At 46.9% G+C, this 22,360-nt stretch overlaps 1 protein-coding gene across 1 annotated transcript in view; it reads right to left on the bottom strand.

The window, feature by feature from the left end:
• The window catches only part of LOC140109533 (metabotropic glutamate receptor 2-like), a 45,313-nt gene extending 26,972 nt beyond the window's left edge, over nt 1–18,341 (bottom strand). The window contains exon 1 of the mRNA XM_072132059.1: nt 16,549–18,341. The gene's annotated coding sequence lies outside the window, so the exon portion shown is untranslated. The remainder of the gene's footprint in view (nt 1–16,548) is intronic.
• Nucleotides 18,342–22,360: the final 4,019 nt, after the last annotated feature.

Here is a 22,360-nt window from a genome sequence, read left to right as displayed (position 1 = left end):
AGTGGTGGTGTATAATGTGTATGTAGTGATCTCCCCCTAGTGGTGGTGTATAATGTGTATGTAGTGATCTCCCCCTAGTGGTGGTGTATAATGTGTATGTAGTGATCTTCCCCTAGTGGTGGTGTATAATCTGTATGTAGTGATCTCCCCCTAGTGGTGGTGTATAATGTGTATGTAGTGATCTCCTCCTAGTGGTGGTGTATAATGTGTATGTAGTGATCTTCCCCTAGTGGTGGTGTATAATGTGTATGTAGTGATCTCCCCCTAGTGGTGGTGTATAATGTGTATGTAGTGATCTCCCCCTAGTGGTGGTGTATAATGTGTATGTAGTGATCTTCCCCTAGTGGTGGTGTATAATCTGTATGTAGTGATCTCCCCCTAGTGGTGGTGTATAATCTGTATGTAGTGATCTCCCCCTAGTGGTGGTGTATAATCTGTATGTAGTGATCTCCTCCTAGTGGTGGTGTATAATCTGTATGTAGTGATCTCCCCCTAGTGGTGGTGTATAATCTGTATGTAGTGATCTCCTAGTGGTGGTGTATAATGTGTATGTAGTGATCTCCCCCTAGTGGTGGTGTATAATCTGTATGTAGTGATCTCCTCCTAGTGGTGGTGTATAATCTGTATGTAGTGATGTCCTCCTAGTGGTGGTGTATAATCTGTATGTAGTGATCTCCTCCTAGTGGTGGTGTATAATGTGTATGTAGTGATCTCCCCCTAGTGGTGGTGTATAATCTGTATGTAGTGATCTCCTCCTAGTGGTGGTGTATAATGTGTATGTAGTGATCTCCCCCTAGTGGTGGTGTATAATGTGTATGTAGTGATCTCCTCCTAGTGGTGGTGTATAATGTGTATGTAGTGATCTCCTCCTAGTGGTGGTGTATAATCTGTATGTAGTGATCTCCCCCTAGTGGTGGTGTATAATCTGTATGTAGTGATCTCCTCCTAGTGGTGGTGTATAATGTGTATGTAGTGATCTCCCCCTAGTGGTGGTGTATAATGTGTATGTAGTGATCTCCCCCCTAGTGGTGATGTATAATCTGTATGTAGTGATGTCCTCCTAGTGGTGGTGTATAATCTGTATGTAGTGATCTCCTCCTAGTGGTGGTGTATAATGTGTATGTAGTGATCTCCCCCTAGTGGTGGTGTATAATCTGTATGTAGTGATCTCCTCCTAGTGGTGGTGTATAATGTGTATGTAGTGATCTCCCCCTAGTGGTGGTGTATAATGTGTATGTAGTGATCTCCCCCCTAGTGGTGGTGTATAATGTGTATGTAGTGATCTCCTCCTAGTGGTGGTGTATAATCTGTATGTAGTGATCTCCTCCTAGTGGTGGTGTATAATCTGTATGTAGTGATCTCCCCCTAGTGGTGGTGTATAATCTGTATGTAGTGATCTCCTCCTAGTGGTGGTGTATAATGTGTATGTAGTGATCTCCCCCTAGTGGTGGTGTATAATGTGTATGTAGTGATCTCCCCCTAGTGGTGGTGTATAATGTGTATGTAGTGATCTCCTCCTAGTGGTGGTGTATAATGTGTATGTAGTGATCTCCCCCTAGTGGTGGTGTATAATGTGTATGTAGTGATCTCCCCCTAGTGGTGGTGTATAATCTGTATGTAGTGATCTCCTCCTAGTGGTAGTGTATAATGTGTATGTAGTGATCTCCCCCTAGTGGTGGTGTATAATGTGTATGTAGTGATCTCCCCCTAGTGGTGGTGTATAATCTGTATGTAGTGATCTCCTCCTAGTGGTGGTGTATAATGTGTATGTAGTGATCTCCTCCTAGTGGTGATGTATAATGTATATGTAGTGATCTCCTCCTAGTGGTGGTGTATAATCTGTATGTAGTGATCTCCCCCTAGTGGTGGTGTATAATCTGTATGTAGTGATCTCCCCCTAGTGGTGGTGTATAATCTGTATGTAGTGATCTCCTCCTAGTGGTGGTGTATAATCTGTATGTAGTCATCTCCTCCTAGTGGTGGTGTATAATCAGTATGTAGTGATGTCCTCCTAGTGGTGGTGTATAACCTGTATGTAGTGATCTCCTCCTAGTGGTGGTGTATAATGTGTATGTAGTGATCTCCCCCTAGTGGTGATGTATAATGTGTATGTAGTGATCTTCCCCTAGTGGTGGTGTATAATCTGTATGTAGTCATCTCCTCCTAGTGGTGGTGTATAATCTGTATGTAGTGATCTCCTCCTAGTGGTGGTGTATATTGTGTATGTAGTGATCCCCTCCTAGTGGTGGTGTGTAACCTGTATGTAGTGATCTCCCCCTAGTGGTGGTGTATAATCTGTATGTAGTGATCTCCTCCTAGTGGTGGTGTATAATGTGTATGTAGTGATCTCCTCCTAGTGGTGGTGTATAATGTGTATGTAGTGATCTCCCCCTAGTGGTGGTGTATAATGTGTATGTAGTGATCTCCTCCTAGTGGTGGTGTGTAACCTGTATGTAGTGATCTCCTCCTAGTGGTGATGTATAATCTGTATGTAGTGATCGCCCCCTAGTGGTGGTGTATAATGTGCATGTAGTGATCTCCTCCTAGTGGTGGTGTATAACCTGTATGTAGTGATCTCCTCCTAGTGGTGGTGTATAATGTGTATGTAGTGATCTCCCCCTAGTGGTGATGTATAATGTGTATGTAGTGATCTCTCCCTAGTGGTGGTGTATAATGTGTATGTAGTGATCGCCCCCTAGTGGTGGTGTATAATGTGCATGTAGTGATCTCCTCCTAGTGGTGGTGTATAATGTGTATGTAGTGATCTCCCCCTAGTGGTGGTGTATAATGTGTATGTAGTGATCTCCTCCTAGTGGTGGTGTATAATGTGTATGTAGTGATCTCCTCCTAGTGGTGGTGTATAATCTGTATGTAGTGATCTCCTCCTAGAGGTGGTGTATAATGTGTATGTAGTGAGCTCCCCCTAGTGGTGGTGTATAATGTGTATGTAGTGATCTCCCCCTAGTGGTGGTGTATAATGTGTATGTAGTGATCTCCCCCTAGTGGTGGTGTATAATGTGTATGTAGTGAGCTCCCCCTAGTGGTGGTGTATAATGTGTATGTAGTGATCTCCCCCTAGTGGTGGTGTATAATGTGTATGTAGTGATCTCCCCCTAGTGGTGGTGTATAATGTGTATGTAGTGATCTTCCCCTAGTGGTGGTGTATAATCTGTATGTAGTGATCTCCCCCTAGTGGTGGTGTATAATCTGTATGTAGTGATCTCCCCCTAGTGGTGGTGTATAATCTGTATGTAGTGATCTCCTCCTAGTGGTGGTGTATAATCTGTATGTAGTGATCTCCCCCTAGTGGTGGTGTATAATCTGTATGTAGTGATCTCCTAGTGGTGGTGTATAATGTGTATGTAGTGATCTCCCCCTAGTGGTGGTGTATAATCTGTATGTAGTGATCTCCTCCTAGTGGTGGTGTATAATCTGTATGTAGTGATGTCCTCCTAGTGGTGGTGTATAATCTGTATGTAGTGATCTCCTCCTAGTGGTGGTGTATAATGTGTATGTAGTGATCTCCCCCTAGTGGTGGTGTATAATCTGTATGTAGTGATCTCCTCCTAGTGGTGGTGTATAATGTGTATGTAGTGATCTCCCCCTAGTGGTGGTGTATAATGTGTATGTAGTGATCTCCTCCTAGTGGTGGTGTATAATGTGTATGTAGTGATCTCCTCCTAGTGGTGGTGTATAATCTGTATGTAGTGATCTCCCCCTAGTGGTGGTGTATAATCTGTATGTAGTGATCTCCTCCTAGTGGTGGTGTATAATGTGTATGTAGTGATCTCCCCCTAGTGGTGGTGTATAATGTGTATGTAGTGATCTCCCCCCTAGTGGTGATGTATAATCTGTATGTAGTGATGTCCTCCTAGTGGTGGTGTATAATCTGTATGTAGTGATCTCCTCCTAGTGGTGGTGTATAATGTGTATGTAGTGATCTCCCCCTAGTGGTGGTGTATAATCTGTATGTAGTGATCTCCTCCTAGTGGTGGTGTATAATGTGTATGTAGTGATCTCCCCCTAGTGGTGGTGTATAATGTGTATGTAGTGATCTCCCCCCTAGTGGTGGTGTATAATGTGTATGTAGTGATCTCCTCCTAGTGGTGGTGTATAATCTGTATGTAGTGATCTCCTCCTAGTGGTGGTGTATAATCTGTATGTAGTGATCTCCCCCTAGTGGTGGTGTATAATCTGTATGTAGTGATCTCCTCCTAGTGGTGGTGTATAATGTGTATGTAGTGATCTCCCCCTAGTGGTGGTGTATAATGTGTATGTAGTGATCTCCTCCTAGTGGTGGTGTATAATGTGTATGTAGTGATCTCCCCCTAGTGGTGGTGTATAATGTGTATGTAGTGATCTCCCCCTAGTGGTGGTGTATAATGTGTATGTAGTGATCTCCTCCTAGTGGTGGTGTATAATGTGTATGTAGTGATCTCCTCCTAGTGGTGGTGTATAATGTGTATGTAGTGATCTCCTCCTAGTGGTGGTGTATAATGTGTATGTAGTGATCTCCCCCTAGTGGTGGTGTATAATGTGTATGTAGTGATCTCCCCCTAGTGGTGGTGTATAATGTGTATGTAGTGATCTCCTCCTAGTGGTGGTGTATAATGTGTATGTAGTGATCTCCCCCTAGTGGTGGTGTATAATGTGTATGTAGTGATCTCCCCCTAGTGGTGGTGTATAATGTGTATGTAGTGATCTCCCCCTAGTGGTGGTGTATAATGTGTATGTAGTGATCTCCTCCTAGTGGTGGTGTATAATGTGTATGTAGTGATCTCCCCCTAGTGGTGGTGTATAATGTGTATGTAGTGATCTCCCCCTAGTGGTGGTGTATAATGTGTATGTAGTGATCTCCTCCTAGTGGTGGTGTATAATGTGTATGTAGTGATCTCCCCCTAGTGGTGGTGTATAATGTGTATGTAGTGATCTCCCCCTAGTGGTGGTGTATAATGTGTATGTAGTGATCTCCCCCTAGTGGTGGTGTATAATCTGTATGTAGTGATCTCCTCCTAGTGGTAGTGTATAATGTGTATGTAGTGATCTCCCCCTAGTGGTGGTGTATAATGTGTATGTAGTGATCTCCCCCTAGTGGTGGTGTATAATCTGTATGTAGTGATCTCCTCCTAGTGGTGGTGTATAATGTGCATGTAGTGATCTCCTCCTAGTGGTGGTGTATAATGTGTATGTAGTGATCTCCCCCTAGTGGTGGTGTATAATGTGTATGTAGTGATCTCCTCCTAGTGGTGGTGTATAATCTGTATGTAGTGATCTCCTCCTAGTGGTGGTGTATAATCTGTATGTAGTGAGCTCCCCCTAGTGGTGGTGTATAATGTGTATGTAGTGATCTCCCCCTAGTGGTGGTGTATAATGTGTATGTAGTGATCTCCCCCTAGTGGTGGTGTATAATGTGTATGTAGTGATCTCCCCCTAGTGGTGGTGTATAATGTGTATGTAGTGATCTTCCCCTAGTGGTGGTGTATAATCTGTATGTAGTGATCTCCCCCTAGTGGTGGTGTATAATGTGTATGTAGTGATCTCCCCCTAGTGGTGGTGTATAATGTGTATGTAGTGATCTTCCCCTAGTGGTGGTGTATAATGTGTATGTAGTGATCTCCCCCTAGTGGTGGTGTATAATGTGTATGTAGTGATCTCCCCCTAGTGGTGGTGTATAATGTGTATGTAGTGATCTTCCCCTAGTGGTGGTGTATAATCTGTATGTAGTGATCTCCCCCTAGTGGTGGTGTATAATCTGTATGTAGTGATCTCCCCCTAGTGGTGGTGTATAATCTGTATGTAGTGATCTCCTCCTAGTGGTGGTGTATAATCTGTATGTAGTGATCTCCCCCTAGTGGTGGTGTATAATCTGTATGTAGTGATCTCCTAGTGGTGGTGTATAATGTGTATGTAGTGATCTCCCCCTAGTGGTGGTGTATAATCTGTATGTAGTGATCTCCTCCTAGTGGTGGTGTATAATCTGTATGTAGTGATGTCCTCCTAGTGGTGGTGTATAATCTGTATGTAGTGATCTCCTCCTAGTGGTGGTGTATAATGTGTATGTAGTGATCTCCCCCTAGTGGTGGTGTATAATCTGTATGTAGTGATCTCCTCCTAGTGGTGGTGTATAATGTGTATGTAGTGATCTCCCCCTAGTGGTGGTGTATAATGTGTATGTAGTGATCTCCTCCTAGTGGTGGTGTATAATGTGTATGTAGTGATCTCCTCCTAGTGGTGGTGTATAATCTGTATGTAGTGATCTCCCCCTAGTGGTGGTGTATAATCTGTATGTAGTGATCTCCTCCTAGTGGTGGTGTATAATGTGTATGTAGTGATCTCCCCCTAGTGGTGGTGTATAATGTGTATGTAGTGATCTCCCCCCTAGTGGTGATGTATAATCTGTATGTAGTGATGTCCTCCTAGTGGTGGTGTATAATCTGTATGTAGTGATCTCCTCCTAGTGGTGGTGATAATGTGTATGTAGTGATCTCCCCCTAGTGGTGGTGTATAATCTGTATGTAGTGATCTCCTCCTAGTGGTGGTGTATAATGTGTATGTAGTGATCTCCCCCTAGTGGTAGTGTATAATGTGTATGTAGTGATCTCCCCCCTAGTGGTGGTGTATAATGTGTATGTAGTGATCTCCTCCTAGTGGTGGTGTATAATCTGTATGTAGTGATCTCCTCCTAGTGGTGGTGTATAATCTGTATGTAGTGATCTCCCCCTAGTGGTGGTGTATAATCTGTATGTAGTGATCTCCTCCTAGTGGTGGTGTATAATGTGTATGTAGTGATCTCCCCCTAGTGGTGGTGTATAATGTGTATGTAGTGATCTCCCCCTAGTGGTGGTGTATAATGTGTATGTAGTGATCTCCTCCTAGTGGTGGTGTATAATGTGTATGTAGTGATCTCCCCCTAGTGGTGGTGTATAATGTGTATGTAGTGATCTCCCCCTAGTGGTGGTGTATAATCTGTATGTAGTGATCTCCTCCTAGTGGTAGTGTATAATGTGTATGTAGTGATCTCCCCCTAGTGGTGGTGTATAATGTGTATGTAGTGATCTCCCCCTAGTGGTGGTGTATAATCTGTATGTAGTGATCTCCTCCTAGTGGTGGTGTATAATGTGTATGTAGTGATCTCCTCCTAGTGGTGATGTATAATGTATATGTAGTGATCTCCTCCTAGTGGTGGTGTATAATCTGTATGTAGTGATCTCCCCCTAGTGGTGGTGTATAATCTGTATGTAGTGATCTCCCCCTAGTGGTGGTGTATAATCTGTATGTAGTGATCTCCTCCTAGTGGTGGTGTATAATCTGTATGTAGTCATCTCCTCCTAGTGGTGGTGTATAATCAGTATGTAGTGATGTCCTCCTAGTGGTGGTGTATAACCTGTATGTAGTGATCTCCTCCTAGTGGTGGTGTATAATGTGTATGTAGTGATCTCCCCCTAGTGGTGATGTATAATGTGTATGTAGTGATCTTCCCCTAGTGGTGGTGTATAATCTGTATGTAGTCATCTCCTCCTAGTGGTGGTGTATAATCTGTATGTAGTGATCTCCTCCTAGTGGTGGTGTATATTGTGTATGTAGTGATCCCCTCCTAGTGGTGGTGTGTAACCTGTATGTAGTGATCTCCCCCTAGTGGTGGTGTATAATCTGTATGTAGTGATCTCCTCCTAGTGGTGGTGTATAATGTGTATGTAGTGATCTCCTCCTAGTGGTGGTGTATAATGTGTATGTAGTGATCTCCCCCTAGTGGTGGTGTATAATGTGTATGTAGTGATCTCCTCCTAGTGGTGGTGTGTAACCTGTATGTAGTGATCTCCTCCTAGTGGTGATGTATAATCTGTATGTAGTGATCGCCCCCTAGTGGTGGTGTATAATGTGCATGTAGTGATCTCCTCCTAGTGGTGGTGTATAACCTGTATGTAGTGATCTCCTCCTAGTGGTGGTGTATAATGTGTATGTAGTGATCTCCCCCTAGTGGTGATGTATAATGTGTATGTAGTGATCTCTCCCTAGTGGTGGTGTATAATGTGTATGTAGTGATCGCCCCCTAGTGGTGGTGTATAATGTGCATGTAGTGATCTCCTCCTAGTGGTGGTGTATAATGTGTATGTAGTGATCTCCCCCTAGTGGTGGTGTATAATGTGTATGTAGTGATCTCCTCCTAGTGGTGGTGTATAATGTGTATGTAGTGATCTCCTCCTAGTGGTGGTGTATAATCTGTATGTAGTGATCTCCTCCTAGAGGTGGTGTATAATGTGTATGTAGTGAGCTCCCCCTAGTGGTGGTGTATAATGTGTATGTAGTGATCTCCCCCTAGTGGTGGTGTATAATGTGTATGTAGTGATCTCCCCCTAGTGGTGGTGTATAATGTGTATGTAGTGATCTTCCCCTAGTGGTGGTGTATAATCTGTATGTAGTGATCTCCCCCTAGTGGTGGTGTATAATCTGTATGTAGTGATCTCCCCCTAGTGGTGGTGTATAATCTGTATGTAGTGATCTCCTAGTGGTGGTGTATAATGTGTATGTAGTGATCTCCCCCTAGTGGTGGTGTATAATCTGTATGTAGTGATCTCCTCCTAGTGGTGGTGTATAATCTGTATGTAGTGATGTCCTCCTAGTGGTGGTGTATAATCTGTATGTAGTGATCTCCTCCTAGTGGTGGTGTATAATGTGTATGTAGTGATCTCCCCCTAGTGGTGGTGTATAATCTGTATGTAGTGATCTCCTCCTAGTGGTGGTGTATAATGTGTATGTAGTGATCTCCCCCTAGTGGTGGTGTATAATGTGTATGTAGTGATCTCCTCCTAGTGGTGGTGTATAATGTGTATGTAGTGATCTCCTCCTAGTGGTGGTGTATAATCTGTATGTAGTGATCTCCCCCTAGTGGTGGTGTATAATCTGTATGTAGTGATCTCCTCCTAGTGGTGGTGTATAATGTGTATGTAGTGATCTCCCCCTAGTGGTGGTGTATAATGTGTATGTAGTGATCTCCCCCCTAGTGGTGATGTATAATCTGTATGTAGTGATGTCCTCCTAGTGGTGGTGTATAATCTGTATGTAGTGATCTCCTCCTAGTGGTGGTGTATAATGTGTATGTAGTGATCTCCCCCTAGTGGTGGTGTATAATCTGTATGTAGTGATCTCCTCCTAGTGGTGGTGTATAATGTGTATGTAGTGATCTCCCCCTAGTGGTGGTGTATAATGTGTATGTAGTGATCTCCCCCCTAGTGGTGGTGTATAATGTGTATGTAGTGATCTCCTCCTAGTGGTGGTGTATAATCTGTATGTAGTGATCTCCTCCTAGTGGTGGTGTATAATCTGTATGTAGTGATCTCCCCCTAGTGGTGGTGTATAATCTGTATGTAGTGATCTCCTCCTAGTGGTGGTGTATAATGTGTATGTAGTGATCTCCCCCTAGTGGTGGTGTATAATGTGTATGTAGTGATCTCCTCCTAGTGGTGGTGTATAATGTGTATGTAGTGATCTCCTCCTAGTGGTGGTGTATAATGTGTATGTAGTGATCTCCCCCTAGTGGTGGTGTATAATGTGTATGTAGTGATCTCCCCCTAGTGGTGGTGTATAATGTGTATGTAGTGATCTCCCCCTAGTGGTGGTGTATAATGTGTATGTAGTGATCTCCTCCTAGTGGTGGTGTATAATGTGTATGTAGTGATCTCCCCCTAGTGGTGGTGTATAATGTGTATGTAGTGATCTCCCCCTAGTGGTGGTGTATAATGTGTATGTAGTGATCTCCTCCTAGTGGTGGTGTATAATGTGTATGTAGTGATCTCCCCCTAGTGGTGGTGTATAATGTGTATGTAGTGATCTCCCCCTAGTGGTGGTGTATAATGTGTATGTAGTGATCTCCCCCTAGTGGTGGTGTATAATCTGTATGTAGTGATCTCCTCCTAGTGGTGGTGTATAATGTGTATGTAGTGATCTCCCCCTAGTGGTGGTGTATAATATGTATGTAGTGATCTCCCCCTAGTGGTGGTGTATAATGTGTATGTAGTGATCTCCCCCCTAGTGGTGGTGTATAATCTGTATGTAGTGATCTCCTCCTAGTGGTGGTGTATAATCTGTATGTAGTGATCTCCTCCTAGTGGTGGTGTATAATGTGTATGTAGTGATCTCCTCCTAGTGGTAGTGTATAATGTGTATGTAGTGATCTCCCCCTAGTGGTGGTGTATAATGTGTATGTAGTGATCTCCCCCTAGTGGTGGTGTATAATCTGTATGTAGTGATCTCCTCCTAGTGGTGGTGTATAATGTGTATGTAGTGATCTCCTCCTAGTGGTGATGTATAATGTATATGTAGTGATCTCCCCCTAGTGGTGGTGTATAATGTGTATGTAGTGAGCTCCCCCTAGTGGTGGTGTATAATGTGTATGTAGTGAGCTCCTCCTAGTGGTGGTGTATAATCTGTATCTAGTGATCTCCCCCTAGTGGTGGTGTATAATGTGTATGTAGTGATCTCCCGCTAGTGGTGGTGTATAATGTGTATGTAGTGATCTCCCCCTAGTGGTGGTGTATAATCTGTATGTAGTGATCTCCCCCTAGTGGTGGTGTATAATCTGTATGTAGTGATCTCCCCCTAGTGGTGGTGTATAATCTGTATGTAGTGATCTCCTCCTAGTGGTGGTGTATAATGTGTATGTAGTGATCTCCCCCTAGTGGTGGTGTATAATGTGTATGTAGTGATCTCCCCCTAGTGGTGGTGTATAATGTGTATGTAGTGATCTCCCCCTAGTGGTGGTGTATAATGTGTATGTAGTGATCTCCCCCTAGTGGTGGTGTATAATCTGTATGTAGTGATCTCCCCCTAGTGGTGGTGTATAATGTGTATGTAGTGATCTCCCCCTAGTGGTGGTGTATAATGTGTATGTAGTGATCTCCTCCTAGTGGTGGTGTATAATGTGTATGTAGTGATCTCCCCCTAGTGGTGGTGTATAATGTGTATGTAGTGATCTCCTCCTAGTGGTGGTGTATAATGTGTATGTAGTGATCTCCTCCTAGTGGTGGTGTATAATGTGTATGTAGTGAGCTCCCCCTAGTGGTGGTGTATAATGTGTATGTAGTGATCTCCTCCTAGTGGTGATGTATAATGTATATGTAGTGATCTCCTCCTAGTGGTGGTGTATAATCTGTATGTAGTGATCTCCTCCTAGTGGTGGTGTATAATGTGTATATAGTGATCTCCTCCTAGTGGTGGTGTATAATGTGTATGTAGTGATCTCCTCCTAGTGGTGATGTATAATGTATATGTAGTGATCTCCCCCTAGTGGTGGTGTATAATGTGTATGTAGTGATCTCCTCCTAGTGGTGATGTATAATGTATATGTAGTGATCTCCTCCTAGTGGTGGTGTATAATCCTCCCTTTTTATTGGGGTTAAAAATAAACCACCAAATTCCTTATTGTCTCGGTACATGGTTGGATCCTCTGCGTTAGGATGTAGACAATTATAAAACGTATTATTATTTTAGATTCTGGGAATCAGCAGGAGAGACCTTTCCCGCATCCCAGAGATCATGAGGGGCATCTTCCCCTGAGTACAGAGCACTGCAGTGTGAGGGCTGATTACACATCTCTCCAGGGACAATACATAACACTGGCTGCAGAGAGCACAGAGCACAGCAGTGTGAGGTCTGATTACACATCTCTCCAGGGACAATACATAACACTGGCTGCAGAGAGCACAGAGCACAGCAGTGTGAGGTCTGATTACACAACTCTCCAGGGACAATGCATAACACTGGCTGCAAAGAGCACAGAGCACAGCAGTGTGAGGTCTGATTACACATCTCTCCAGGGACAATACATAACACTGGCTACAGAGAGCACAGAGCACAGCAGTGTGAGGACTGATTACACATCTCTCCAGGGACAATACATAACACTGGCTGCAGAGAGCACAGAGCACAGCAGTGTGAGGTCTGATTACACATCTCTCCAGGGACAATACATAACACTGGCTGCAGAGAGCACAGAGCACAGCAGTGTGAGGTCTGATTACACATCTCTCCAGGGACAGTACATAACACTGGCTGCAGAGAGCACAGAGCACAGCAGTGTGAGGTCTGATTACACATCTCTCCAGGGACAATACATAACACTGGCTACAGAGAGCACAGAGCACAGCAGTGTGAGGTCTGATTACACATTTCTCCAGGGACAATACATAACACTGGCTGCAGAGAGCACAAAGCACAGCAGTGTGAGGTATCATTACACATCTCTCCAGGGACAGTACATAACACTGGCTGCAGAGAGCACAGAGCACAGCAGTGTGAGGTCTGATTACACATCTCTCCAGGGACAATACATAACACTGGCAGCAGAGAGCACAGAGCACAGCAGTGTGAGGTCTGATTACATATCTCTCCAGGGACAATACATAACACTGGCTGCAGAGAGCACAGAGCACAGCAGTGTGAGGTCTGATTACACATCTCTCCAGGGACTATACATAACACTGGCTGCAGTCTCAGGGTCGCATCTGCTGACAGGTTCTCTTTGAATTCCTATGTGATCAGACTTACTACCCTGAACCTCCACTCTGGAAATGAATTTGATTATGTTTGACCGATTTGTTCGTTTCATGTTTCCTTTGGCACTTGAAGCATCGTAGGGATTGGTAGCATTAGTCTTCCATTAAGATTATCTGGGATCAGATCTCACACTGGATTCTAGAAATAGGGGAAAGCATGACCTGTGACCTTCCCGGCCTCCTGTGGCCCCTCCTCTGTGACTCTTGCATGACTTGGCCCCTCTATTTCTCCTGCAGGAGCAGCACCTCTGGGTGACACTGAGCAGCTCCTGGCCTCATCCCCCATATAAATGCTACACACAGGCTCCGAGCATTGTCTGGGGTAGGGGGGCTGAGTAGCCATGGAAACCAGATCCTGGAAGAGGCAGAGATGGGGGGGGGGGGTCTCCGGGAAGGAGGATGCAAAATCCTCTAAGATAAAACCGCAACACCTGTGTCCAAGACGTCACCTGCGTGTTCTATGTCCCATTTTCTATGTTCCCTGTTCTATGTCACATGTCCTATGTTCCATGTCCCTTGTTCTATGTGATAAGTCCCATGTTCTGTGTGCCCCATGTTCTATTTTCCATGTTCTATGTCCTATGTTCTATGTCCCATGTTCCATGTCCTATGTTCCATGTCCTATGTTCTATGTCCTATGTTCCATGTTCTATGTCCTATGTTCCATGTCCCATGTTCTATGTCCCATGTTCTATGTCCCATGTTCTATGTCCTATGTCCTATGTTCTATGTTCTATGTCCTATGTCCTATGTTCCATGTTCTATGTTCTATGTTCCATGTTCCATGTCCCATGTTCTATGTCCTATGTCCTATGTTCTATGTTCCATGTTCTATGTCCTATGTTCCATGTTCTATGTCCTATGTTCTATGTCCTATGTTCTATGTCCTATGTTCCATGTCCTATGTCCTATGTCCCATGTTCTATGTTCCATGACCTCCCCCTTCTCATACATTACACATCACCTTTAAGAAAAGTGCAGAATTCTCTGGTAATTAGTGACAAACAGATGGAGGAGACGCCGCACATTATACAATATAAAGAGACGAAAGACACAGACAAGACACTTGTACACGGAGAGGAAAATAGAGCAACACAACCAGATGTGATGTATCCCGCAGAGAGCGGCAGCCCCAGCGCCCGGAGACAGATGGCAGCCGCCGCTACACGGTGCAGGCTCACAGTATTGTGGGGTACAGATACTATGCATCACAAGCCTGCACATAAGGCATAGGCAGTATTGGGGTACTGTCATTGTAGGGTGAGCGGTGCATCAGTATGTGACTAGAGGATTGTGGGGTGCATGCAGTGTGGGGTCAGTACATTGTGGGGTGCATGCAGTGTGGGGTCAGTACATTGTGGGGTGCATGCAGTGTGGGGGCAGTACATTATGGGGTGCATGCAGTGTGGGGGCAGTACATTGTGGGGTGCATTCAGTGTGGGGGCAGTAGATTGTGGGGTGCATGCAGTGTGGGGGCAGTACATTGTGGGGTGCATTCAGTGTGGGGGCAGTACATTGTGGGGTGCATGCAGTGTGCGGGCAGTACATTGTGGGGTGCATGCAGTGTGGGGGCAGTAGATTGTGGGGTGCATGGAGTGTGGGGTCAGTACATTGTGGGGTGCATGCAGTGTGGGGTCAGTACATTGTGGGGTGCATGCAGCATGGGGGCAGTACATTGTGGGGTGCATGGAGTGTGGGGTCAGTACATTGTGGGGTGCATGCAGCGTGGGGGCAGTAGATTGTGGGGTGCATGGAGTGTGGGGTCAGTACATTGTGGGGTGCATGCAGTGTGGGGTCAGTACATTGTGGGGTGCATACAGCATGGGGGCAGTACATTGTGGGGTGCATGCAGCGTGGGGGCAGTACATTGTGGGGTGCATGCAGTGTGGGGGCAGTACATTGTGGGGTGCATTCAGTGTGGGGGCAGTAGATTGTGGGGTGCATGGAGTGTGGGGTCAGTACATTGTGGGGTGCATGCAGTGTGGGGTCAGTACATTGTGGGGTGCATGCAGCGTGGGGGCAGTACATTGTGGGGTGCATGCAGCGTGGGGTCAGTACATTGTGGGGTGCATGCAGCGTGGGGGCAGTACATTGTGGGGCACATGCAGTGTGGGGGCAGTACATTGTGGGGTGCATGCAGTGTGGGGGCAGTACATTGTGGGGTGCATTCAGTGTGGGGGCAGTAGATTGTGGGGTGCATGGAGTGTGGGGTCAGTACATTGTGGGGTGCATGGAGTGTGGGGTCAGTACATTGTGGGGTGCATGCAGTGTGGGGTCAGTACATTGTGGGGTGCATGCAGCATGGGGGCAGTACATTGTGGGGTGCATGCAGCATGGGGGCAGTACATTGTGGGGTGCATGCAGCATGGGGGCAGTACATTGTGGGGTGCATGCAGTGTGGGGTCAGTACATTGTGGGGTGCATGCAGCGTGGGGGCAGTACATTGTGGGGTGCATGCAGCGTGGGGGCAGTACATTGTGGGGTACATGCAGTGTGGGGTCAGCACATTGTGGGGTGCATGCAGTGTGGGTGCTTGGGGTAGGTACATGGTGGGGTGTGTGTTTGGTGTCATTAGGGTGTATGCAGTTTGTACCCAGAGTGTTGTGCTGTGTTATCCTTCTCTGGATCCTAACAGAGCTGGTCTTTCGTGTCTATAGCATCAGTTTGCCTCTAAGCCAACCTAGAACAACTTCCACTTATATGACCCAGTAATCTATCCTCACCTCACAAGCCCCGACTATGCTGCTAAATATAACAGGTCATCCCCTGCTGTGCCCAGCACCCAGCAATGCCACAGCACCCAGCAATTCCACAGCACCCAGCAATGCCACAGCACCCAGAAATCCCACAGCACCCAACAATGCCACAGCACCCAGCAATGCCACAGCACCCAGAAATCCCACAGCACCCAGCAATTCCACAGCACCCGGCAATGCCACAGCACCCACCATTGCCACAGCACCCAGCAATGCCACAGGACCCAGCAATGCCACAGCACCCAGCAATGCCACAGCACCCAACAATGCCACAGCACCCAACAATGCAACAGCACCCAGAAATCCCACAGCACCCAGCAATTCCACAGCACCCAGCAATGCCACAGCACCCAGCAATGCCACAGGACCCTGCAATCCCACAGCACCCAGCAATGCCACAGGACCCAGCAATTCCACAGCACCCAGCAATGCCACAGCACCCAGCAATTCCACAGCACCCAGCAATTCCACAGCACCCAGCAATGCCACAGCACCCAGCAATGTCACAGGACCCTGCAATCCCACAGCACCCAGCAATCCCACAGCACCCAGCAATTCCACAGCACCCAGCAATCCCACAGCACCCAGGAATGCCACAGCACCCAGCAATGCCACAGCACCCAGCAATGTCACAGGACCCTGCAATCCCACAGCACCCAGCAATGCCACAGGACCCAGCAATTCCACAGCACCCAGTAATGCCACAGCATCCAGCAATCCCACAGCACCCGGCAATGCCACAGCACCCACCGTTGCCACAGCACCCAGCAATTTCACAGCCCCAGCAATCCCACAGCACCCAAACATGCCACAGCACCCAGCAATTTCACAGCACACAGCAATCCCACAGCACCCAACAATGCCACAGCACCCAGCAATTTCACAGCACACAGCAATCCCACAGCACCCAGCAATGCCACAGCACCCAGCAATGCCACAGCACCCAGCAATGCCACAGCACCCAGCAATGCCACAGCACCCAGCAATTCCACAGCACCCAGCAATTCCACAGCACCCAGCAATGCCACAGTGAACCCTCTGCACCCCAAATGTACCTGAGTGGATAGTCAGGATTCCTGCCCCCTCACCCTTCATGCCCTTCCCCCCTCTCCTGCTGAACCCCTCATATAACTTGTCCTGTCTTCTCTTCGCTGCAACTTTGTCTCTGAGCTTTCAGCAAGTGTCTGAGACCTCGGGATCTTCTGCTCTTCTGCTCTTCTGCTCACACACAGCGGATTTACCTGATTGCACGGCCCGGGCTGGAGTCTCCCCGATGTCTCTGTCCTTGGTGCTGATCTCCGGCTCCTCTTCTCTTCTTCCTCTGAAGTTTCCCGGATCCCTCTGTCCTGCTCCTCGATGTCTCTGCCCTTCCCGATGTCTCTGTCCTGCTCCCCGATGTCTCTGTCCTGTTCCCCGATGTCTCTGTCCTGCTCTCCGATGTCTCTGTCCTGCTCCCCGATGTCTCTGCCCTTCCTTATGTCTATGTCCTGCTCCCCGATATCTCTGTCCTGCTCCCCGATGTCTCTGTGCTGCTCCCCGATGTCTCTGTCCTGCTCCCCGATATCTCTGTCCTGCTCCCCGATGTCCCTGTCCTGTTCCCCGATGTCTCTGTCCTGCTCCCCGATGTCTCTGTCCTGCTCCCCGATGTCTCTGTCCTGCTCCCCGAAGTCTCTGTCCTGTTCCCCGAAGTCTCTGTCCTGTTCCCCGAAGTCTCTGTCCTGCTCACCGATGTCTCTGTCCTGCTCCCCGATGTCTCTGTCCTGCTCCCCGATGTCTCTGTCCTGCTCACCGATGTCTCTGTCCTTCTCCCCGATGTCTCTGTCCTGCTCCCCGATGTCTCTGTCCTGCTCCCCGATGTTTCTCTCCTGCTCCCCGATGTCTCTGTCCTGCTCCTCGATGTCTCTGTCCTGTTCCTCGATGTCTCTGTCCTGTTCTTCGATGTCTCTGCCCTACCCGATCTTTCTGTCCTCCCTGATGTGTTTGTCTTCCTCGTCTATGTCTCTGTCCTTCTCCCCAATGTCTCTGTCTTCCTCCCTGATGTTTCTGTCTTCCTCCCCGATGTCTCTGTCCTGTTCCCCGATGTCTGTGTCTTCCTCCCCGATGTCTCTGTCCTGCTCCCCGATGTCTCTGTCTTCCTCCCCGATGTCTCTGTCCTGTTCCCCGATGTCTGTGTCTTCCTCCCCGATGTCTCTGTCCTTCTCCCCGATGTCTCTGTCCTGCTCCCCGATGTCTCTGTCTTCCTCCCCGATGTCTCTGTTTTCCTCCCCGATGTCTCAGTCTTCCTCCCCGATGTCTCTGTCCTGCTCCCCGATGTCTCTGTCTTCTTCCCCGATATCTCTGCCCTGCTCCCCGATATCTCAGCCCTGCTCCCCGATGTCTCTGTCCTGTTCCCCGATGTCTGTGTCTTCCTCCCCGATGTCTCTGTCCTGTTCCCCGATGTCTCTGTCTTCCTCCCCGATGTCTCTGTCCTGCTCCCCGATGTCTCTGTCTTCTTCCCCGATATCTCTGCCCTGCTCCCCGATATCTCAGCCCTGCTCCCCGATGTCTCTGTCCTGTTCCCCGATGTCTGTGTCTTCCTCCCCGATGTCTCTGTCCTGTTCCCCGATGTCTGTGTCTTCTTCCCCGATGTCTCTGTCCTGTTCCCCGATGTCTCTGTCTTCCTCCCCGATGTCTGTGTCTTCCTCCCCGATGTCTCTGTCCTTCTCCCCGATGTCTGTGTCTTCCTCCCCGATGTCTCTGTCCTGCTCCCCGATGTCTCTGTCCTTCTCCCCGATGTCTGTGTCTTCCTCCCCGATGTCTCTGTCCTGTTCCCCGATGTCTGTGTCTTCCTCCCCGATGTCTGTGTCTTCCTCCCCGATGTCTCTGTCCTTCTCCCCGATGTCTCTGTCTTCCTCCCCGATGTCTCTGTCTTCCTCCCCGATGTCTCTGTGCTGCACCTGATGATGCGTCGGGTCTGGCTCCGGTCTGCTGTGCTGGAGCAGAATGATCTCCTGGAGAAGGGGATTCTGTCTTTTGGTCCTGAGGGAAGAAAAAGCAGAAGATCCACAGCAAATCATCGTGTAGAGGGGAAGGAGAGATTCACCGGGAGGAGGGTCCAGAGAGCCACGGTATGTAGTATATAGTGAGGGAGGGTATGACTGTAGTATATACTGAGGGGGGGTATGACTGTAGTGTATAGTGAGGGGGTGGTATGACTGTAGTATATAGTGAGGGAGGTATGACTGTAGTATATAGTGAGGGAGGGTATGACTGTAGTATATACTGAGGGGGGGTATGACTGTAGTGTATAGTGAGGGGGGGTATGTCTGTAGTATATAGTGAGGGGGTGGTATGACTGTAGTATATAGTGAGGGAGGTATGACTGTAGTATATAGTGAGGGAGGGTATGACTGTAGTATATACTGAGGGGGGGTATGACTGTAGTGTATAGTGAGGGGGGGTATGTCTGTAGTATATAGTGAGGGGGTGGTATGACTGTAGTATATAGTGAGGGGTGGTATGACTGTAGTATATAGTGAGGGGGGGGTATGACTGTAGTATATAGTGAGGGGGGTATGACTGTAGTATATAGTGAGGGGGGTATGACTGTAGTATATAGTGAGGGGGGGGTATGACTGTAGTATATAGTGAGGGGGGGTATGACTGTAGTATATAGTGAGAGGGGGTATGACTGTAGTATATAGTGAGGGGAGGTATGACTGTAGTATATAGTGAGGGGGGGGTATGACTGTAGTGTATAGTGAGGGGTGGGTATGACTGTAGTATATAGTGAGGGTGGGTATGACTGTAGTATATAGTGAGGGGGGGGTATGACTGTAGTATATAGTGAGAGGGGGTATGACTGTAGTATATAGTGAGAGGGGGTATGACTGTAGTATATAGTGAGGGGGGGTATGACTGTAGTATATAGTGAGAGGGGGTATGACTGTAGTATATAGTGAGGGGGGTATGACTGTAGTATATAGTGAGAGGGGGTATGACTGTAGTATATAGTGAGGGGGGGGTATGACTGTAGTATATAGTGAGGGGGGGGTATGACTGTAGTATATAGTGAGAGGGGGTATGACTGTAGTATATAGTGAGAGGGGGTATGACTGTAGTATATAGTGAGAGGGGGTATGACTGTAGTATATAGTGAGAGGGGGTATGACTGTAGTATATAGTGAGGGGGGGTATGACTGTAGTATATAGTGAGGGGGGTATGACTAGTATATAGTGAGGGGAGGTATGACTGTAGTATATAGTGAGGGGAGGTATGACTGTAGTATATAGTGAGGGGGGGGTATGACTGTAGTATATAGTGAGGGGGGGTATGACTGTAGTATATAGTGAGAGGGGGTATGACTGTAGTATATAGTGAGGGGGGTATGACTGTAGTATATAGTGAGAGGGGGTATGACTGTAGTATATAGTGAGGGGGGGTATGACTGTAGTATATAGTGAGGGGGGGGTATGACTGTAGTATATAGTGAGGGAGGGGGGGGTATGACTGTAGTATATAGTGAGGGGGGTATGACTGTAGTATATAGTGAGGGGGGTATGACTGTAGTATATAGTGAGGGGAGGTATGACTGTAGTATATAGTGAGGGGGGGGTATGACTGTAGTATATAGTGAGAGGGGGTATGACTGTAGTATATAGTGAGAGGGGGTATGACTGTAGTATATAGTGAGAGGGGGTATGACTGTAGTATATAGTGAGAGGGGGTATGACTTTAGTATATAGTGAGGGGGGGTATGACTGTAGTATATAGTGAGGGGGGTATGACTGTAGTATATAGTGAGGGGTGGGTATGACTGTAGTATATAGTGAGGGGAGGGTATGACTGTAGTATATAGTGAGGGGGGGTATGACTGTAGTATATAGTGAGGGGGGGTATGACTGTAGTATATAGTGAGGGGGGTATGACTGTAGTATATAGTGAGGGGGGGTATGACTGTAGTATATAGTGAGGGGGGTATGACTGTAGTATATAGTGAGGGGGGGTATGACTGTAGTATATAGTGAGGGGGGGTATGACTGTAGTATATAGTGAGGGGGGGTATGACTGTAGTATATAGTGAGGGGTGGGTATGACTGTAGTATATAGTGAGGGGTGGGTATGACTGTAGTATATAGTGAGGGGGGTATGACTGTAGTATATAGTGAGGGGGGGGTATGACTGTAGTATATAGTGAGGGGGGGTATGACAGTAGTATATAGTGAGGGGGGTATGACTGTAGTATATAGTGAGGGGGGTATGACTGTAGTATATAGTGAGGGGGGGTATGACTGTAGTATATAGTGAGGGGTGGGTATGACTGTAGTATATAGTGAGGGGGGTATGACTGTAGTATATAGTGAGGGGTGGTATGACTGTAGTATATAGTGAGGGGTGGGTATGACTGTAGTATATAGTGAGGGGGGTATGACTGTAGTATATAGTGAGGGGAGGTATGACTGTAGTATATAGTGAGGGGAGGGTATGACTGTAGTATATAGTGAGGGGGGGTATGACTGTAGTATATAGTGAGGGGGGGGTATGACTGTAGTATATAGTGAGAGGGGGTATGACTGTAGTATATAGTGAGAGGGGGTATGACTGTAGTATATAGTGAGAGGGGGTATGACTGTAGTATATAGTGAGGGGGGGTATGACTGTAGTATATAGTGAGGGGGTGGTATGACTGTAGTATATAGTGAGGGGGGTATGACTGTAGTATATAGTGAGGGGTGGGTATGACTGTAGTATATAGTGAGGGGGGTATGACTGTAGTATATAGTGAGGGGAGGGTATGACTGTAGTATATAGTGAGAGGGGGTATGACTGTAGTATATAGTGAGGGGGGTATGACTGTAGTATATAGTGAGGGGGGGTATGACTGTAGTATATAGTGAGAGGGGGTATGACTGTAGTATATAGTGAGAGGGGGTATGACTGTAGTATATAGTGAAGGGGGTATGACTGTAGTATATAGTGAGGGGGGGTATGACTGTAGTATATAGTGAGGGGGGGTATGACTGTAGTATATAGTGAGGGGGGTATGACTGTAGTATATAGTGAGGGTGGGTATGACTGTAGTATATAGTGAGGGGGGGTATGACTGTAGTATATAGTGAGGGGGGGTATGACTGTAGTATATAGTGAGGGGGGTATGACTGTAGTATATAGTGAGGGGGGGTATGACTGTAGTATATAGTGAGGGGGGTATGACTGTAGTATATAGTGAGGGGGGTATGACTGTAGTATATAGTGAGGGGGGGTATGACTGTAGTATATAGTGAGGGGGGTATGACTGTAGTATATAGTGAGGGGGGGTATGACTGTAGTATATAGTGAGGGGGTATGACTGTAGTATATAGTGAGGGGGGGTATGACTGTAGTATATAGTGAGGGGGGTATGACTGTAGTATATAGTGAGGGGGGTATGACTGTAGTATATAGTGAGGTGGGTATGACTGTAGTATATAGTGAGGGGGGGTATGACTGTAGTATATAGTGAGGGGTGGGTATGTCTGTAGTATATAGTGAGGGGAGGTATGACTGTAGTATATAGTGAGGGGGGTATGACTGTAGTATATAGTGAGGGGTGGGTATGACTGTAGTATATAGTGAGGGGGTATGACTGTAGTATATAGTGAGGGGGGGTATGACTGTAGTATATAGTGAGGGGTGGTATGACTGTAGTATATAGTGAGGGGGGTATGACTGTAGTATATAGTGAGGGGTGGGTATGACTGTAGTATATAGTGAGGGGGTATGACTGTAGTATATAGTGAGGGGGGGTATGACTGTAGTATATAGTGAGGGGGGGTATGACTGTAGTATATAGTGAGGGGGGTATGACTGTAGTATATAGTGAGGGGGTGGTATGACTGTAGTATATAGTGAGGGGGGGTATGACTGTAGTATATAGTGAGGGGTGGGTATGACTGTAGTATATAGTGAGGGGGTATGACTGTAGTATATAGTGAGGTGGGGTATGACTGTAGTATATAGTGAGGGGGGGTATGACTGTAGTATATAGTGAGGGGGGTATGACTGTAGTATATAGTGAGGGGTGGGTATGACTG

The sequence above is a fragment of the Engystomops pustulosus genome, unplaced genomic scaffold (genome assembly GCF_040894005.1).
Source record: "Engystomops pustulosus unplaced genomic scaffold, aEngPut4.maternal MAT_SCAFFOLD_214, whole genome shotgun sequence".
In the NCBI taxonomy this organism is placed as follows: domain Eukaryota; kingdom Metazoa; phylum Chordata; class Amphibia; order Anura; family Leptodactylidae; genus Engystomops; species Engystomops pustulosus.
The sequence above is the reverse complement of the archived record's forward strand: the minus strand, read 5'-3'. Positions and strand labels throughout refer to the sequence as shown.